Source organism: Coregonus lavaretus (genome assembly GCF_964263955.1).
Source record: "Coregonus lavaretus genome assembly, contig: HAP1_SCAFFOLD_228, whole genome shotgun sequence".
NCBI lineage: Eukaryota > Metazoa > Chordata > Actinopteri > Salmoniformes > Salmonidae > Coregonus > Coregonus lavaretus.
The window spans coordinates 254,395-270,047 of record NW_028164795.1 but is presented as its reverse complement, the minus strand read 5'-3'; the positions used below and the strand labels follow the sequence as shown (position 1 = coordinate 270,047).

Below are 15,653 nucleotides of genomic sequence, written 5' to 3'. Positions count from 1 at the left end.
AAGTACATCAAGGAGAAGATCAGGAAGAATCCCTCTCCAGAGAGGTGCATCAATCTGTTCCACTGTCTGAATGAACTGAATGACCATTCTCTAGTGGAGGAGATCCAAAGCTACCTGAGATCAGGAAGTCTCTCAGCAAAACAACTGTCACCTGCACAGTGGTCAGCTCTGGTCTTTGTGTTGCTGACTTCAGAAAAGGAGCTGGATGTGTTTGACCTGAAGAAATACTCCAGATCAGAGGAAGGTCTTCTGAGGCTGCTGCCAGTGGTCTAAGCCTCCAGAGCTGCTCTGTGAGTACATAAAATGACATTTAAGTACTAATCATCAGGAAGAAATATTCAGTTTAGAGAAATATATGTATTATTGAATAACATATTGAATCACTGCATTGATGTTCACATTAGTATAACAATATGACCATACAATTCTAGGAGACGGAAGATGAATCTATATGTTGTTTGAGAGAATAAACCAAATGCATCTGCCATTGTCCTTCTACACTACTGGTGTTAAATTAACAGTGTGTGAAATCATGATGATCTCTCTGTCAGTCTGTCAGTCTGTGGAGTCACAGAGAAAGGCTGTGCTTCTCTGGTCTCAGCTCTGAAGTCAAACCCCTCACACCTGCGAAAGCTGGACCTGAGTAACAATGACCTGAAGGATTCAGGAGTGAAGCTGCTCTCTGATGGACTGGGGAATCCCCACTGTAAACTGGAGACTCTGAGGTCAGTATTCCTGTAGTTGGTCAACAAGTGATAACTGTTCACCAGATCCACATGTGTTTACCAGGCACACATAGTCCACACCATATGTGTTTGGACAGTGAAGCTTACAGTTTTACATTTGGTGCTATGCTCCAGCATTTTGGATTTGAGATAGAATGTTTCATATTAGGCAACAGTACAGAATGTCACCTTTTATTTGATGTTAATGGTGAGAGGTTAGCATGTTTTGTTGTAGCCTCTGTATCTTTCTCACTCATTATTATTCATGATTCATTCCTGATTTTTCTTAATCATGGCATCATCAGGATTCATTTAGTAGTGTTTAGAAACATGTTATCTACTCACTTAGACAGAAAATTACTCCAGTCATCATCCACCATTCAGTTACTATTGGACAAAACATAACCCAAAACAAACTGCAAATGCAACCAATGAGTTTACAACCAAATACTCTACTTTTTAATACTTTAGTACACTATAAGTGAAATGGTCAGAATACTTATGACTTCTTCAAATGGGGGGACTAGATACATAAAGTGCTTTCATTTCTAAATGTTGAAACAGATATGTATTAAAATACCCTCAAATAAAAGGTGACATTATATACTGTCACCTCATATGAAACATTTGATCTGAAATCCAAAATGCTGGAGTATAGAGCCACATTTAAAATGTTAGCTTCACTGTCAAAATAGATATGGTGTGGACTGTATACTCAATACAATCTAAATCTGATACCTCACTGTCTGTCTTTTGACTGATACTGCTTTTTAAACTGCTCTGGTCAGTCTACTCAAATATTCGTACTATACATTTTTCTATCTGTGGTTCTTAGGGAAGAGGGAGAACAGGACCTGCTGTCTTGACATTGTGTCTTTTTCCCCAGTGGGAGCTGTGGTTCTTGGGGAAGAGGGAGAGGAGGACCTGCTGTCTTGACATTGTGTCTTTTTCCCCAGTGGGAGCTGTGGTGCTTGGGGAAGAGGGAGAACAGGACCTGCTGTCTTGGCATTGTGTATTTTTCCCCAGTGGGAGCTGTGGTGCTTGGGGAAGAGGGAGAACAGGACCTGCTGTCTTGACATTGTGTCTTTTTCCCCAGTAGGAGCTGTGGTGCTTGGGGAAGAGGGAGAGCAGGACCTGCTGACTTGACATTGTGTCTTTTTTTTGGGGGGCTCCACGTGTCTCGAAACCACAGTCTCAGACAGTCGCTCACTCGGCTGGTCTGGTTTCATCTTTCCCCAGATATGGAAAGACACTGAGCAAGTTGGTTTCGACATCGGCGGCTAACCAAAACAGAAGTCACATGCATCATTATCAGTTTCTATCTGGTTTCTATTGGCCATTCATCCATTGACGACAGAATATGATGTTACTCGTTTTTTGCTTAGTAGCTAGAGCAATGCTGGCACTAGAGTGGTCATGTGCTAAATGAATGAACAGCAGGGATGTTGGTGAAAAAATGATATTTGGAAATAGAGCTGCACCTCTTGAATGTTGAGAGTTATTTGATAAAGGTAAGTGTCATAGAAACTGCAGAATATGCTCTTTCAGATACAGCACTATATAGAAATCACAATGTTTTACCTGCATGTGACTCTGAAGGAGGATTTGGTAAAGAGATGCTCCTTTCCCTGCATCTGTCAATTACACATGTACAATTTGACCACTGATAATATTGTCACTCATCAGATTATTGTCAATGTAATCTGGTCTATAGGCTAACTCTTATCATGTGTGAAATGAGTTGAGGTATAGTTCAGGTGTAGTTTTGATGGGCCGGCTGTGAGGCTGACTGGCATCAGTTTGTTTCCCGCTCATCAACTTCAAGGATATGTTTTGCATTATTCTAAAGGCCTACAGCAACTCATAGCATGTTTTCATTTCCCACAATACATTTGATTAGAAATAGAGTTATAGTAAATAAAACAGTCCTGTGACAGTTTATTTTTACAAAGTAAAACATAAAAGAGAAATGTATCAACACACAAGGCGTGTTATGCTGATAAACAGGCATAACACAAACTCATCATTACACTATTGTCTTTCTAAATTGTTCTGCACCCTCCTTATCATTCAGTTAAGCCTCATTTAAATTAAATATGTGAAGTAAGGTGCACAATTATCGCCCATTCATCCATTTGTCATTTATTCAGTGAGGAAAGAGAGACTCATTAGTGCCGCATTGTCTTGGCAGATTAAGTTGGGAATAGGTGTGAAAACAACGGGTAACAAGGCATAGAATACTTTTCTGTTTGTGATGTAAAAATTCTGACAAATGAGCAGTGTAAAATACAAACATTTAGGAAAAGTCAGGGAGCAGGACATAGGTTTATTTGGGGTCTGATTCTAGTGTTAAAAGGCAATTCCGCCACTTTTCAACCTCATATTCATCCTCTCCAGCACCACAACAGTGTCTATATTTGTGAAAACAGCACGTTTCTATGATCTGTAGTTAAAAAGACAAGAAGAAAAGTCTTTACAAAATGTGACATAAAAGTAAACCCAGTGATTTCCACCTGCAGTGAGTTTCTAGTTTCCAGCCCAATGGAGTAAACCCAGTGATTTCCACCTGCAGTGAGTTTCTAGTTTCCAGCCCAATGGAGTAAACCCAGTGATTTCCACCTGCAGTGAGTTTCTAGTTTCCAGCCCAATAGGTCTTCGAGGATCACTTTTTAACTTTATATTTTTAGAACTGCACAATTTTCACATATGATCTTATATTATTTTTACGGCTGCTATGGACCTTTAAAGGTCGTTTTTTAAATTCATTGTAAAGACTGGAATGGAATTAATGGAATGGCATCAAACACGTAATTTATTTATTCAATTTCAGCCATAAAAATTAACCCGTCCTCCTATAGCTCTTCCCACCAGCCTCCTCTGGGAAATGTCTCTGTTCTGGTAAAAGAGAAGTAGATAGTATCACATCTTGTTTCTGTTGTATCTACATGTATCTTCATTAAACCACAGGTTCTGTTCTTGAGACTGATGGGGAAGAGTGGGGTGGAAAGGCTTTTGCAACACTACTTTAGTTAGCACACCCTTGTGACTAATTTAACTTCCTGTTTGAGATACTTAGGGGAAATTCAATGTTATCTTTCTACCTTCCCAATGTCTCATATTCACTGTTATCTTTAAACCTTCCCAATACCTTCCCCCATGTCTCATATTCACTCTTATCTTTCTGTCTTCCCAATACCTTCCCCCATGTCTCATATTCACTGTTATCTTTCAACCTTCCCAATACCTTCCCCATGTCTCATATTAACTGTTATCTTTAAACCTTCCCAATACCTTCCCCCATGTCTCATATTCACTGTTATCTTTCTACCTTCCCAATACCTTCCCCATGTCTCATATTCACTGTTATCTTTCTACCTTCCCAATACCTTCCCCCATGTCTCATATTCACTGTTATCTTTCTACCTTCCCAATACCTTCCCCCATGTCTCATATTCACTGTTATCTTTCTACCTTCCCAATACCTTCCCCCATGTCTCATATTCACTGTTACGTTCTCCCCTCGGGTGTAGCTCGTCCGAGGAGGAGATGTAAATGCCCGTGCCTGCGCACACAAGGTAAACTAGATGGATGGGGAAGAAATGTGGGGTGTAATGAACTGAAATAACCAGACAACAACTAGAACTCAATGGTAGCCCTCGGGGGACGTTTAGTAAGGTAATTAAGCAAAAATAAATATACAACACCCATTAAGAAACAGTAATAAAAAACAAAAACCAATCAAACAAACCAGGGAACGTAAGAGAAGGGAATATATGGGATCGGGGTCCAATTAATGAAAATAAACAAAAGGTCCCTCCTCTTCTACACACCTAATCCTTCCTATCACACTCTAAGCCTTAACCAGCTCTCCTACCTGTTACCACAAATACAGGGGTGACACCCGCGCGGCTAACCTAGTGTGTAAAACAATGGTTATCTACGTGTGAATGTACACCCATGGGCAGATCTACCTTTTCCCTTCTCCAGGACCCAGGTAGGGTGGAGTACAGCAGGAGAACAGGCTGGAACACAAACACAGATAAATTAAAACAACCAATAACCAAATCCTCAAACAACAAGTGTCCACCTCTCTCCTCTCTCACACGGCAAACAGTTTATACTCTCGTCAATCAGCTGCCAGGCCTCCGGACCAAAGCCACGCCCACCATCGTCAGCCGCAACTCAGCACACCTGTAATGCCCAGAACACACAGACACACTACACAGGAAAATGGGGAAAAATAAAAACACGACACACGTAACATTCACTGTTATCTTTCTACCTTACCAATACCTTCCCCCATGTCTCATATCGACTGTAACCAATACTTTCCCATAGAGTGCATTGTCCTTTAGTCTATGGGCGAGATCATAGTGTACAGTTCAGCGATGGCTTGATGTGGTGAGCAGCATAGAGTGTATAGTCCTTTAGTCTCTATGGGCCAGATGGTAGTGTACAGTTCAGAGATGGCTTGATGTGGTGTGCAGCATAGAGTGTATAGTCCTTTAGTCTCTATGGGCCAGTTGGCCAGTTGGTGAGGGCTACAGCATGGGGAAAGAAACTGTTCAGATGGGGGTCTATAACATCCAATCACATAGGTTTACAGCAGCTGACAGTTGCAACATCATTGCTAATAATGCAAACTGCCTTGGTTTAGATAAAGACAAGCTCTGTACAGATGTAGGATCTTAATTTAATCAGCCTGTTGCAGGAGAACTAACAATTGTTGTGTATTGGAGGGTTAAAAACGCTTCTGAAGTTTGTAATTTCCACTTTTCCACCTTTCCCTTTTGAAACATGTAAATGTATTATAATCCACATAATATTTCAAATGTCGTGTTGCTTCTGGATTATATAACAGATTTAAAGACAATAAATAGCCGACTTTTAATGAATACAAATACGTGTGAGACATGGCCTTGTGTTGCTGCACTGTCTATAACTACCTTAACAAACAGTGACTTATTATTATTATTGACAGTTAACATGGAGAAGAGATGTCACAACCAGATGTTCATGTGATTGCATTAAATAGCCTGACTGTTTCGATAAGTCTGTTAGTAAATGTTTTATTTTATTTCTAAGAGATCATGAGTAAAAGAGAACAATGGACATTCTAGAATTAGTTGTCACTGTGTTCACCACAACCAACATGCTGCATCTCTGTTTAGGGGTCAGTGGTCTAAAATGAGTCTCTCTGGGGAGAGAGAGGAGGGGGTCCCTGTCTCTAAAATGAGTCTCTCTGGGGAGAGAGAGGAGGGGGTCCCTGTCTCTAAAATGAGTCTCTCTGGGGAACATGACACCAAAGCTAAGAGGTGAGATTACAGTTTTGTTTAATAATTATTAAGTACATTTCCAAAACTCTATGTCCACAATTTTTTCACATTCGTTTTTTCATCAGAAATGATTGCTTATGGGTACCTTCAATATTACGCTTTGACTGCAAGGCAAACACAGCGTTCCATTGGAAATTAATGTACTTCTGGTTACAAAATGCAATGACGCAGTCGGTGTGTTCAAAGCGTTACTGATCTCAAATTTTGTATTAATAGATTTTAGATGTGTATGAAAATGTGTTTTTTTGCAAAACGCTATAGATCCAATGTTTAGCTGGAATGGGATGTTCGTATCCTGTATATTTGACTGTGATATGTGTTTGTCTCACTTAGCTATCTTAAGATAAATGCACTTACAGATGCCATATCTTAATTTGACCCAGTTTCTCACAGCAGAAAGATTATCCTGCAGCAACAGGAAATGTGAATTATTATGTGGATTATAATTCATTAAAATATTTTGTTAGGGCAAATCAAGTATTTTAAAAGCTAAAATACACTACAATACGGCAACTGTATTGTAAGTCACTCTGGGCCCGGTTTCCCGATAGTGATGGAATTTAGGGTTACGAGTGTTTTAAGTGTATCTTTCCTACAACTGCTGAAGATGTAACATGCATTTCCCATGCACCACGCAGAGAGAACGGTCGCTATGATGACTGAAAACACAACCGTGGGACAAACGAGTGACACATTTCTGGGCAAGGGCGGTCCATTTAAAATTAATTCATTCTTCCCTCACCCTTTGCCCTGCAAGTGTCCAATCATCATACGTCATGATACGTCATCAGAAGTGTCCACTCATCATACGTCATGATACGTCATCAGAAGTGTCAACTCATCATACGTCATGATACGTCATCAGAAGTGTCCACTCATCGTACACCATGATACGTCATCAGAAGTTCAACTCATCATACGTCATGATACGTCATCAGAAGTGTCCACTCATCATACACCATGATACATCATCAGAAGTGTCCACTCATCATACGTCATGATACGTCATCAGAAGTGTCCACTCATCATACACCATGATACGTCATCAGAAGTGTCCACTCATCATACGTCATGATACGTCATCAGAAGTGTCCACTTAACTTGAGGGCTGAGGGGAGAGGGAGTCTTTTAAGTGTTTGAAACGCTGCCATGGATAGTTTCGAAGTAACATTACCACATGATCAATGACGTCCAAAGCTTTGTTTGGTCTCGTGCTTTTTCGAACCATGTGTTGCAAAATGCGAGAGATCTCCCTGATTTCTCCCTGGTGCCGGTGCTTTTTTTTTAGATGCAAAGTCTCTTTCAAACACTGACCTCTACTGGACACCTTATTTATACATTTAGTTTGATGTCTTCCAGATTGTAGCCCCTGAATGGGAGCTCAGCAGGTAGGGACGGGGATTGGGATCAGACATCAACATAGGCTCAAGATTGAATCCCTGCTATGGTCGAACAATTATTTTCTGTGAAACCACACAATCTTCCCATTGTTGTTTAAATAATGTGTTTTATTTAGTGTAGCCTATAATAATATTCTGTCTTTAGTATCTTAAATAATACCACATATGCATAGTTTTTGAAAACATAGTGAACCTGGAGGCAAAAAGCGAACCCCACATTCTAACTAAATGTTGTTTATTAGCACTCAAATCTATCAATGGCATTTTCGGCACAATTTGGTGAAAGCCCCAAAGCGTTCAGAAAGCCTCTGATTCCCATCACTAGTGGACACCCCCATGAGTGTCTTTCAGAACCCCTCCTAAAACCACCTGTTTCGTTTTGGTTGTTGTTAGTGACTCTTTGTTAGTTCCTTCTTCTGTTTGAGAGACAATGTTTTATTTCTTGTTGAGGAACATAACAATGTTCCTGTGATTAAATTAAATCACCCGACTGTTTGGATGTGTCTGTTAGTAAATGTTTTATTTCTAAGAGGTCATGAGTAAAAGAGAACAATTGACATTCAATAATTAGTTGTCACTGTGTTCACCACAACCAACATGCTGCATCTCTGTTTAGGGGTCAGTGGTCTAAAATTAGTCTCTCTGGGGAGAGAGAGGAGGGGGTCCCTGCCTCTAAAATGAGTCTCTCTGGGGAGAGAGAGGAGGGGGGTCCTGCCTCTAAAATGAGTATCTCTGGGGAGAGAGAGGAGGGGGGTCCTGACTCTAAAAGGAGTCTCTCTGGGGAGAGAGAGGAGGGGGGCCCTGCCTCTAAAATGAGTCTCTCTGGGGAGAGAGAGGAGGGGGGTCCTGCCTCTAAAATGAGTCTCTCTGGGGAGAGAGAGGAGGGGGGTCCTGCCTCTAAAATGAGTCTCTCTGGGGAACATGACACCAAAGCTAAGAGGTGAGATTACAGTTTTGTTTAATAATTATTAAGTACATTTCCAAAACTCTATGTCCACAATTTTTTCACATTCGTTTTTTCATCAGAAATGATTGCTTATGGGTACCTTCAATATTACGCTTTGACTGCAAGGCAAACACAGCGTTCCATTGGAAATTAATGTACTTCTGGTTACAAAATGCAATGACGCAGTCGGTGTGTTCAAAGCGTTACTGATCTCAAATTTTGTATTAATAGATTTTAGATGTGTATGAAAATGTGTTTTTTTGCAAAACGCTATAGATCCAATGTTTAGCTGGAATGGGATGTTCGTATCCTGTATATTTGACTGTGATATGTGTTTGTCTCACTTAGCTATCTTAAGATAAATGCACTTACAGATGCCATATCTTAATTTGACCCAGTTTCTCACAGCAGAAAGATTATCCTGCAGCAACAGGAAATGTGAATTATTATGTGGATTATAATTCATTAAAATATTTTGTTAGGGCAAATCAAGTATTTTAAAAGCTAAAATACACTACAATACGGCAACTGTATTGTAAGTCACTCTGGGCCCGGTTTCCCGATAGTGATGGAATTTAGGGTTACGAGTGTTTTAAGTGTATCTTTCCTACAACTGCTGAAGATGTAACATGCATTTCCCATGCACCACGCAGAGAGAACGGTCACTATGATGACTGAAAACACAACCGTGGGACAAACGAGTGACACATTTCTGGGCAAGGGCGGTCCATTTAAAATTAATTCATTCTTCCCTCACCCTTTGCCCTGCAAGTGTCCAATCATCATACGTCATGATACGTCATCAGAAGTGTCCACTCATCATACGTCATGATACGTCATCAGAAGTGTCAACTCATCATACGTCATGATACGTCATCAGAAGTGTCCACTCATCGTACACCATGATACGTCATCAGAAGTTCAACTCATCATACGTCATGATACGTCATCAGAAGTGTCCACTCATCATACACCATGATACATCATCAGAAGTGTCCACTCATCATACGTCATGATACGTCATCAGAAGTGTCCACTCATCATACACCATGATACGTCATCAGAAGTGTCCACTCATCATACGTCATGATACGTCATCAGAAGTGTCCACTTAACTTGAGGGCTGAGGGGAGAGGGAGTCTTTTAAGTGTTTGAAACGCTGCCATGGATAGTTTCGAAGTAACATTACCACATGATCAATGACGTCCAAAGCTTTGTTTGGTCTCGTGCTTTTTCGAACCATGTGTTGCAAAATGCGAGAGATCTCCCTGATTTCTCCCTGGTGCCGGTGCTTTTTTTTTAGATGCAAAGTCTCTTTCAAACACTGACCTCTACTGGACACCTTATTTATACATTTAGTTTGATGTCTTCCAGATTGTAGCCCCTGAATGGGAGCTCAGCAGGTAGGGACGGGGATTGGGATCAGACATCAACATAGGCTCAAGATTGAATCCCTGCTATGGTCGAACAATTATTTTCTGTGAAACCACACAATCTTCCCATTGTTGTTTAAATAATGTGTTTTATTTAGTGTAGCCTATAATAATATTCTGTCTTTAGTATCTTAAATAATACCACATATGCATAGTTTTTGAAAACATAGTGAACCTGGAGGCAAAAAGCGAACCCCACATTCTAACTAAATGTTGTTTATTAGCACTCAAATCTATCAATGGCATTTTCGGCACAATTTGGTGAAAGCCCCAAAGCGTTCAGAAAGCCTCTGATTCCCATCACTAGTGGACACCCCCATGAGTGTCTTTCAGAACCCCTCCTAAAACCACCTGTTTCGTTTTGGTTGTTGTTAGTGACTCTTTGTTAGTTCCTTCTTCTGTTTGAGAGACAATGTTTTATTTCTTGTTGAGGAACATAACAATGTTCCTGTGATTAAATTAAATCACCCGACTGTTTGGATGTGTCTGTTAGTAAATGTTTTATTTCTAAGAGGTCATGAGTAAAAGAGAACAATTGACATTCAATAATTAGTTGTCACTGTGTTCACCACAACCAACATGCTGCATCTCTGTTTAGGGGTCAGTGGTCTAAAATTAGTCTCTCTGGGGAGAGAGAGGAGGGGGTCCCTGCCTCTAAAATGAGTCTCTCTGGGGAGAGAGAGGAGGGGGGTCCTGCCTCTAAAATGAGTATCTCTGGGGAGAGAGAGGAGGGGGGTCCTGACTCTAAAAGGAGTCTCTCTGGGGAGAGAGAGGAGGGGGGCCCTGCCTCTAAAATGAGTCTCTCTGGGGAGAGAGAGGAGGGGGGTCCTGCCTCTAAAATGAGTCTCTCTGGGGAGAGAGAGGAGGGGGGTCCTGCCTCTAAAATGAGTCTCTCTGGGGAACATGACACCAAAGCTAAAAGGTGAGATGACAATTTTATGAAGAATTTATTACGTTTATTTACAAAATAAATAGCTATTTTAAGATTAATGTATTTACTGTAAATCGCTCTGGATTAGGTATCTGCTAAATCAGGAGTTCTCAATCCGGGGTCAGTGGAGGTACTGCAGGGGTTCAGCAGCACCCTGACTGGACTCGTTGCAATGGAAGACATTTGATCAAATTTTCACGACACGAACACTTTGCCTACTCTTCATTATTGCCTAATATAATGGAATGCATATTTCTTTAACCAATTCTGATGGTTGTTACAAGCAGAATTTTGACAATATTACCGTTACACCAACACACTCTTCACACCCGTTTAACAACTCTAAATAGCTTTGACATCGTACGCATCAAGTCCCTTGCCAATAACGTTGCCTACTACGTTGCATACAATGTTCATTTTCATCTAACACATACAGTATTTCTCCCTAGATGCCTTCAATTGCCCAATTTATAGCCATGGCTAATTTAGAAATATTTTTTAACAACGTGATGTTGCGCTCCAATAACATCAAATAACATGATGTAGGTAATTAAATAATCAAAAGAAAAACGTTTTTATTATACACTTAGAAAAGTTCCTTATAGAACGAAAAATGCTTCAATCACTTCCTTAATATATGGAACCACTAAAAGTTAGATATATTTTTGGGTTCAGTGAAGAAGAACCTTTAGAGTTCTGATCAACGAAAGGTGAATGTTTTGAGGATATGAACCCAGCAGCCCTCCAGTGGTCAGATCAAGCCCGCCCGTTTATTCCAGCGCCCGGCCCGGGATTTGAACCAGCCACCTTTCTGCCATAGGTCCAACTCTTGACCCAGCTCCAACTCCTTAGCCGCTGGGTGAAAACCTGAGTTTATCTTCAGAAATAAGCACGAGTTAATCTGCCAAACCGAAGACAAAATGCTATGCATTCATTTATACCCATAAGAGTAAAATGTCTTAATTCTCAGCACTTATACGACCAATTTTCTACTCTGAGATACTTTGTGGATATGGGCCCAGATCTCAAAATATTGTTATAAAAAAAACTTTGAATGTTTGTTTTATATATAAAAATAAATAAAATAATATTACTAATGTAAGCCACTGTAAAGCCTTGGTTTAGTTTAATGTGTTGCACTGCTCATGTCCCCGTTCTGGAACTGTCCGCGTCCCCGTACAGAACTGTCCACATCCACGTACGGTTTGGCGCCAAGCATATTGTCCAGTTACGCGCAGAGTGGGCTGAGGTGATGTTGGGGAACAACGACAGAGTTTGTTACAGTGTTGAGACACCGAAGTTTATTGTTCAATTTGCTTTTTGGTCAGGGACAGTATGAGTGTAGCCAGATTCTTTTCACTCGCTAGTCTTGTTTCATTTTTTTTATTTTATTTTATTTTTTTATTTCACCTTTATTTAACCAGGTAAGCCAGTTGAGAACAGGTTCTCATTTACAACTGCGACCTGGCCGAGACAAAGCAAAGTAGTGCAACAAAAACAACACAGAGTTACATATGGGGTAAAAAAAAACATAAAGTCAGAGATACAACAGAAAATATATATACAGTGTGTGCAAATGTAGCAAGTTATGGAGGTAAGGCAATAAATAGGCTATAGTGCAGAATAATTACAATAGTATTAACACTGGAATGCTAGATGTGCAAGAGATTATGTGCAAATAGAGATACTGGGGTGCAAAAGAGCAAATTAAATAACAATATACGGATGAGGTAGTTGGGTGGGCTAATTTCAGATGGGCTGTGTACAGGTGCAGTGATCGGTAAGGTGCTCTGACAACTGATGCTTAAAGTTATTGAGGGAGATAAGAGTCTCCAGCTTCAGAGATTTTTGCAATTCGTTCCAGTCATTGGCAGCAGAGAACTGGAAGGAATGGCGGCCAAAGGAGGTGTTGGCTTTGGGAATGACCAGTGAGATATACCTGCTGGAGCGCAGACTACGGGTGGGTGCTGCTATGGTGACCAATGAGCTAAGATAAGGCGGGGATTTGCCTAGCAGTGATTTATAGATGGCCTGGAGCCAGTGGGTTTGACGACGAACATGTAGTGAGGACCAGCCAACAAGAGCGTACAGGTCACAGTGGTGGGTAGTGTATGGGGCTTTGGAGACAAAACGGATGGCACTGTGATAGACTACATCCAATTTGCTGAGTAGAGTGTTGGAGGCTATTTTATAAATGACATCGCCGAAGTCAAGGATCGGTAGGATAGTCAGTTTTACGAGGGCATGTTTGGCAGCATGAGTGAAGGAGGCTTTGTTGCGAAATAGGAAGCCGATTCTAGATTTAACTTTGGATTGGAGATTCTTTATGTGAGTCTGGAAGTTGAGTTTACAGTCTAACCAGACACCTAGGTATTTGTAGTTGTCCACATACTCTAGGTCAGACCCGTCGAGAGTGGTGATTCTAGTCGGGTGGGCGGGTGCTAGCAGCGTTCGATTGAAAAGCATGCATTTAGTTTTACTAGTGTTTAAGAGCAGTTGAAGGCTACTGAAGGATTGTTGTATGGCATTGAAGCTCGTTTGGAGGTTTGTTAACACAGTGTCCAATGAAGGGCCAGATGTATACAAAATGGTGTCGTCTGCGTAGAGGTGGATCTGAGAGTCACCAGCAGCAAGAGCGACATCATTGATATACACGGAGAAAAGTGTCGGCCCAAGAATTGAACCCTGTGGCACCCCCATAGAGACTGCCATAGGTCCAGACAACAGGCCCTCCGATTTGACACACTGAACTCTATCTGAGAAGTAGTTGGTGAACCAGGCGAGGCAGTCATTTGAGAAACCAAGGCTATTTAGTCTGCCAATAAGAATGCGGTGGTTAACAGAGTCGAAAGCCTTGGCCAGGTCGATGAAGACGGCTGCACAGTACTGTCTATTATCAATCGCGGTTATAATATCGTTTAGGACCTTGAGCGTGGCTGAAGTGCACCCGTGACCAGCTCGGAAACCAGATTGCATAGCGGAGAAGGTACGGTGGTATTCGAAATGGTCGATGATCTGTTTATTAACTTGGCTTTCGAATACTTTCGAAAGGCAGGGCAGGATGGATATAGGTCTGTAGCAGTTTGGATCTAGAGTGTCACCCCCTTTGAAGAGGGGGATGACCGCGGCAGCTTTCCAATCTCTGGGGATCTCAGACGTTATGAAAGAGAGGTTGAACAGACTAGTAATAGGGGTTGCGACAATTTCGGCGGCTAGTTTTAGGAAGAAAGGGTCCAGATTGTCTAGCCTAGCTGATTTGTAGGGGTCCAGATTTTGCAGCGCTTTCAAAACATCAGCTGTCTGAATTTGTGTGAAGGAGAAGCGGGGGGGGCATGGGCAAGTTGCAGCAGAGGGTGCAGAGTTGGTGGCCGGGTTAGTGGTAGCCAGATGGAAAGCATGGCCAGCTGTAGCAAAATGCTTGTTGAAATTCTCGATTATTGTAGATTTATCGGTGGAGATAGTGTTTCCTAGCCTCAGTGCAGTGGGCAGCTGGGAGGAAGTGCTCTTATTCTCCATGGACTTTACAGTGTCCCAAAACTTTTTGGAGTTAGTGCTACAGGATGCAAATTTCTGTTTGAAAAAGTTAGCCTTTGCTTTCCTGACTGCTTGTGTATATTGGTTCCTAACTTCCCTGAAAAGTTGCATATCGCGGGGGCTATTTGATGCTAGTGCTGTACATCTTGTGGTTCACCGGATTCGTCATCATCCTCGAGGGACAGATGAACGACCTGCTAGCTAGCCAAGCTAGTCGGTACAGCTAGCTAAGCTAGCTACTCTACCAGCCGCATCCTAGTTATCCTAGCTACCACTACATCATCACCGGCTGCCTGCATTTATTGTGGACCGATGGAGCTCCCTGGTATCAGCTGGGCTAGACAATCTGGACCCTTTCTTTCTAAAACTAGCCGCCGAAATTGTCGCAACCCCTATTACTAGTCTGTTCAACCTCTCTTTCATAACGTCTGAGATCCCCAGAGATTGGAAAGCTGCCACGGTCATCCCCCTCTTCAAAGGGGGTGACACTCTAGATCCAAACTGCTACAGACCTATATCCATCCTGCCCTGCCTTTCGAAAGTATTTGAAAGCCAAGTTAACAAACAGATCACCGACCATTTCGAATACCACCGTACCTTCTCCGCTATGCAATCCGGTTTCCGAGCTGGTCATGGGTGCACTTCAGATACGCTCAAGGTCCTAAACGATATTATAACCGCGATTGATAATAGACAGTACTGTGCAGCCGTCTTCATCGACCTGGCCAAGGCTTTCGACTCTGTCAACCACCGCATTCTTATTGGCAGACTAAATAGCCTTGGTTTCTCAAATGACTGCCTCGCCTGGTTCACCAACTACTTCTCAGATAGAGTTCAGTGTGTCAAATCGGAGGGCCTGTTGTCTGGACCTATGGCAGTCTCTATGGGGGTGCCACAGGGTTCAATTCTTGGGCCGACACTTTTCTCTGTGTATATCAATGATGTCGCTCTTGCTGCTGGTGACTCTCAGATCCACCTCTACGCAGACGACACCATTTTGTATACATCTGGCCCTTCATTGGACACTGTGTTAACAAACCTCCAAACGAGCTTCAATGCCATACAACACTCCTTCAGTAGCCTCCAACTGCTCTTAAACACTAGTAAAACTAAATGCATGCTCTTCAATCGAACGCTGCTGGCACCCGCCCACCCGACTAGAATCACCACTCTCGACGGGTCTGACCTAGAGTATGTGGACAACTACAAATACCTAGGTGTCTGGTTAGACTGTAAACTCTCCTTCCAGACTCACATAAAGAATCTCCAATCCAAAGTTAAATCTAGAATCAGTTTCCTATTTCGCAACAAAGCCTCCTTCACTCATGCTGCCAAACATGCCCTCGTA

The 15,653-nt window shown here is 41.8% G+C and overlaps 1 protein-coding gene across 1 annotated transcript in view; it reads left to right on the top strand.

Annotated features, from left to right (window-relative positions):
- Positions 1 to 267: 267 nt before the first annotated feature.
- The window catches only part of LOC311116614 (uncharacterized protein), a gene marked incomplete at its 3' end in the record, with an annotated part of 40,598 nt that continues 25,212 nt past the window's right edge, over positions 268 to 15,653 (top strand). Inside the window, exon 1 of the mRNA XM_084191677.1 lies at positions 268 to 290. The remainder of the gene's footprint in view (positions 291 to 15,653) is intronic.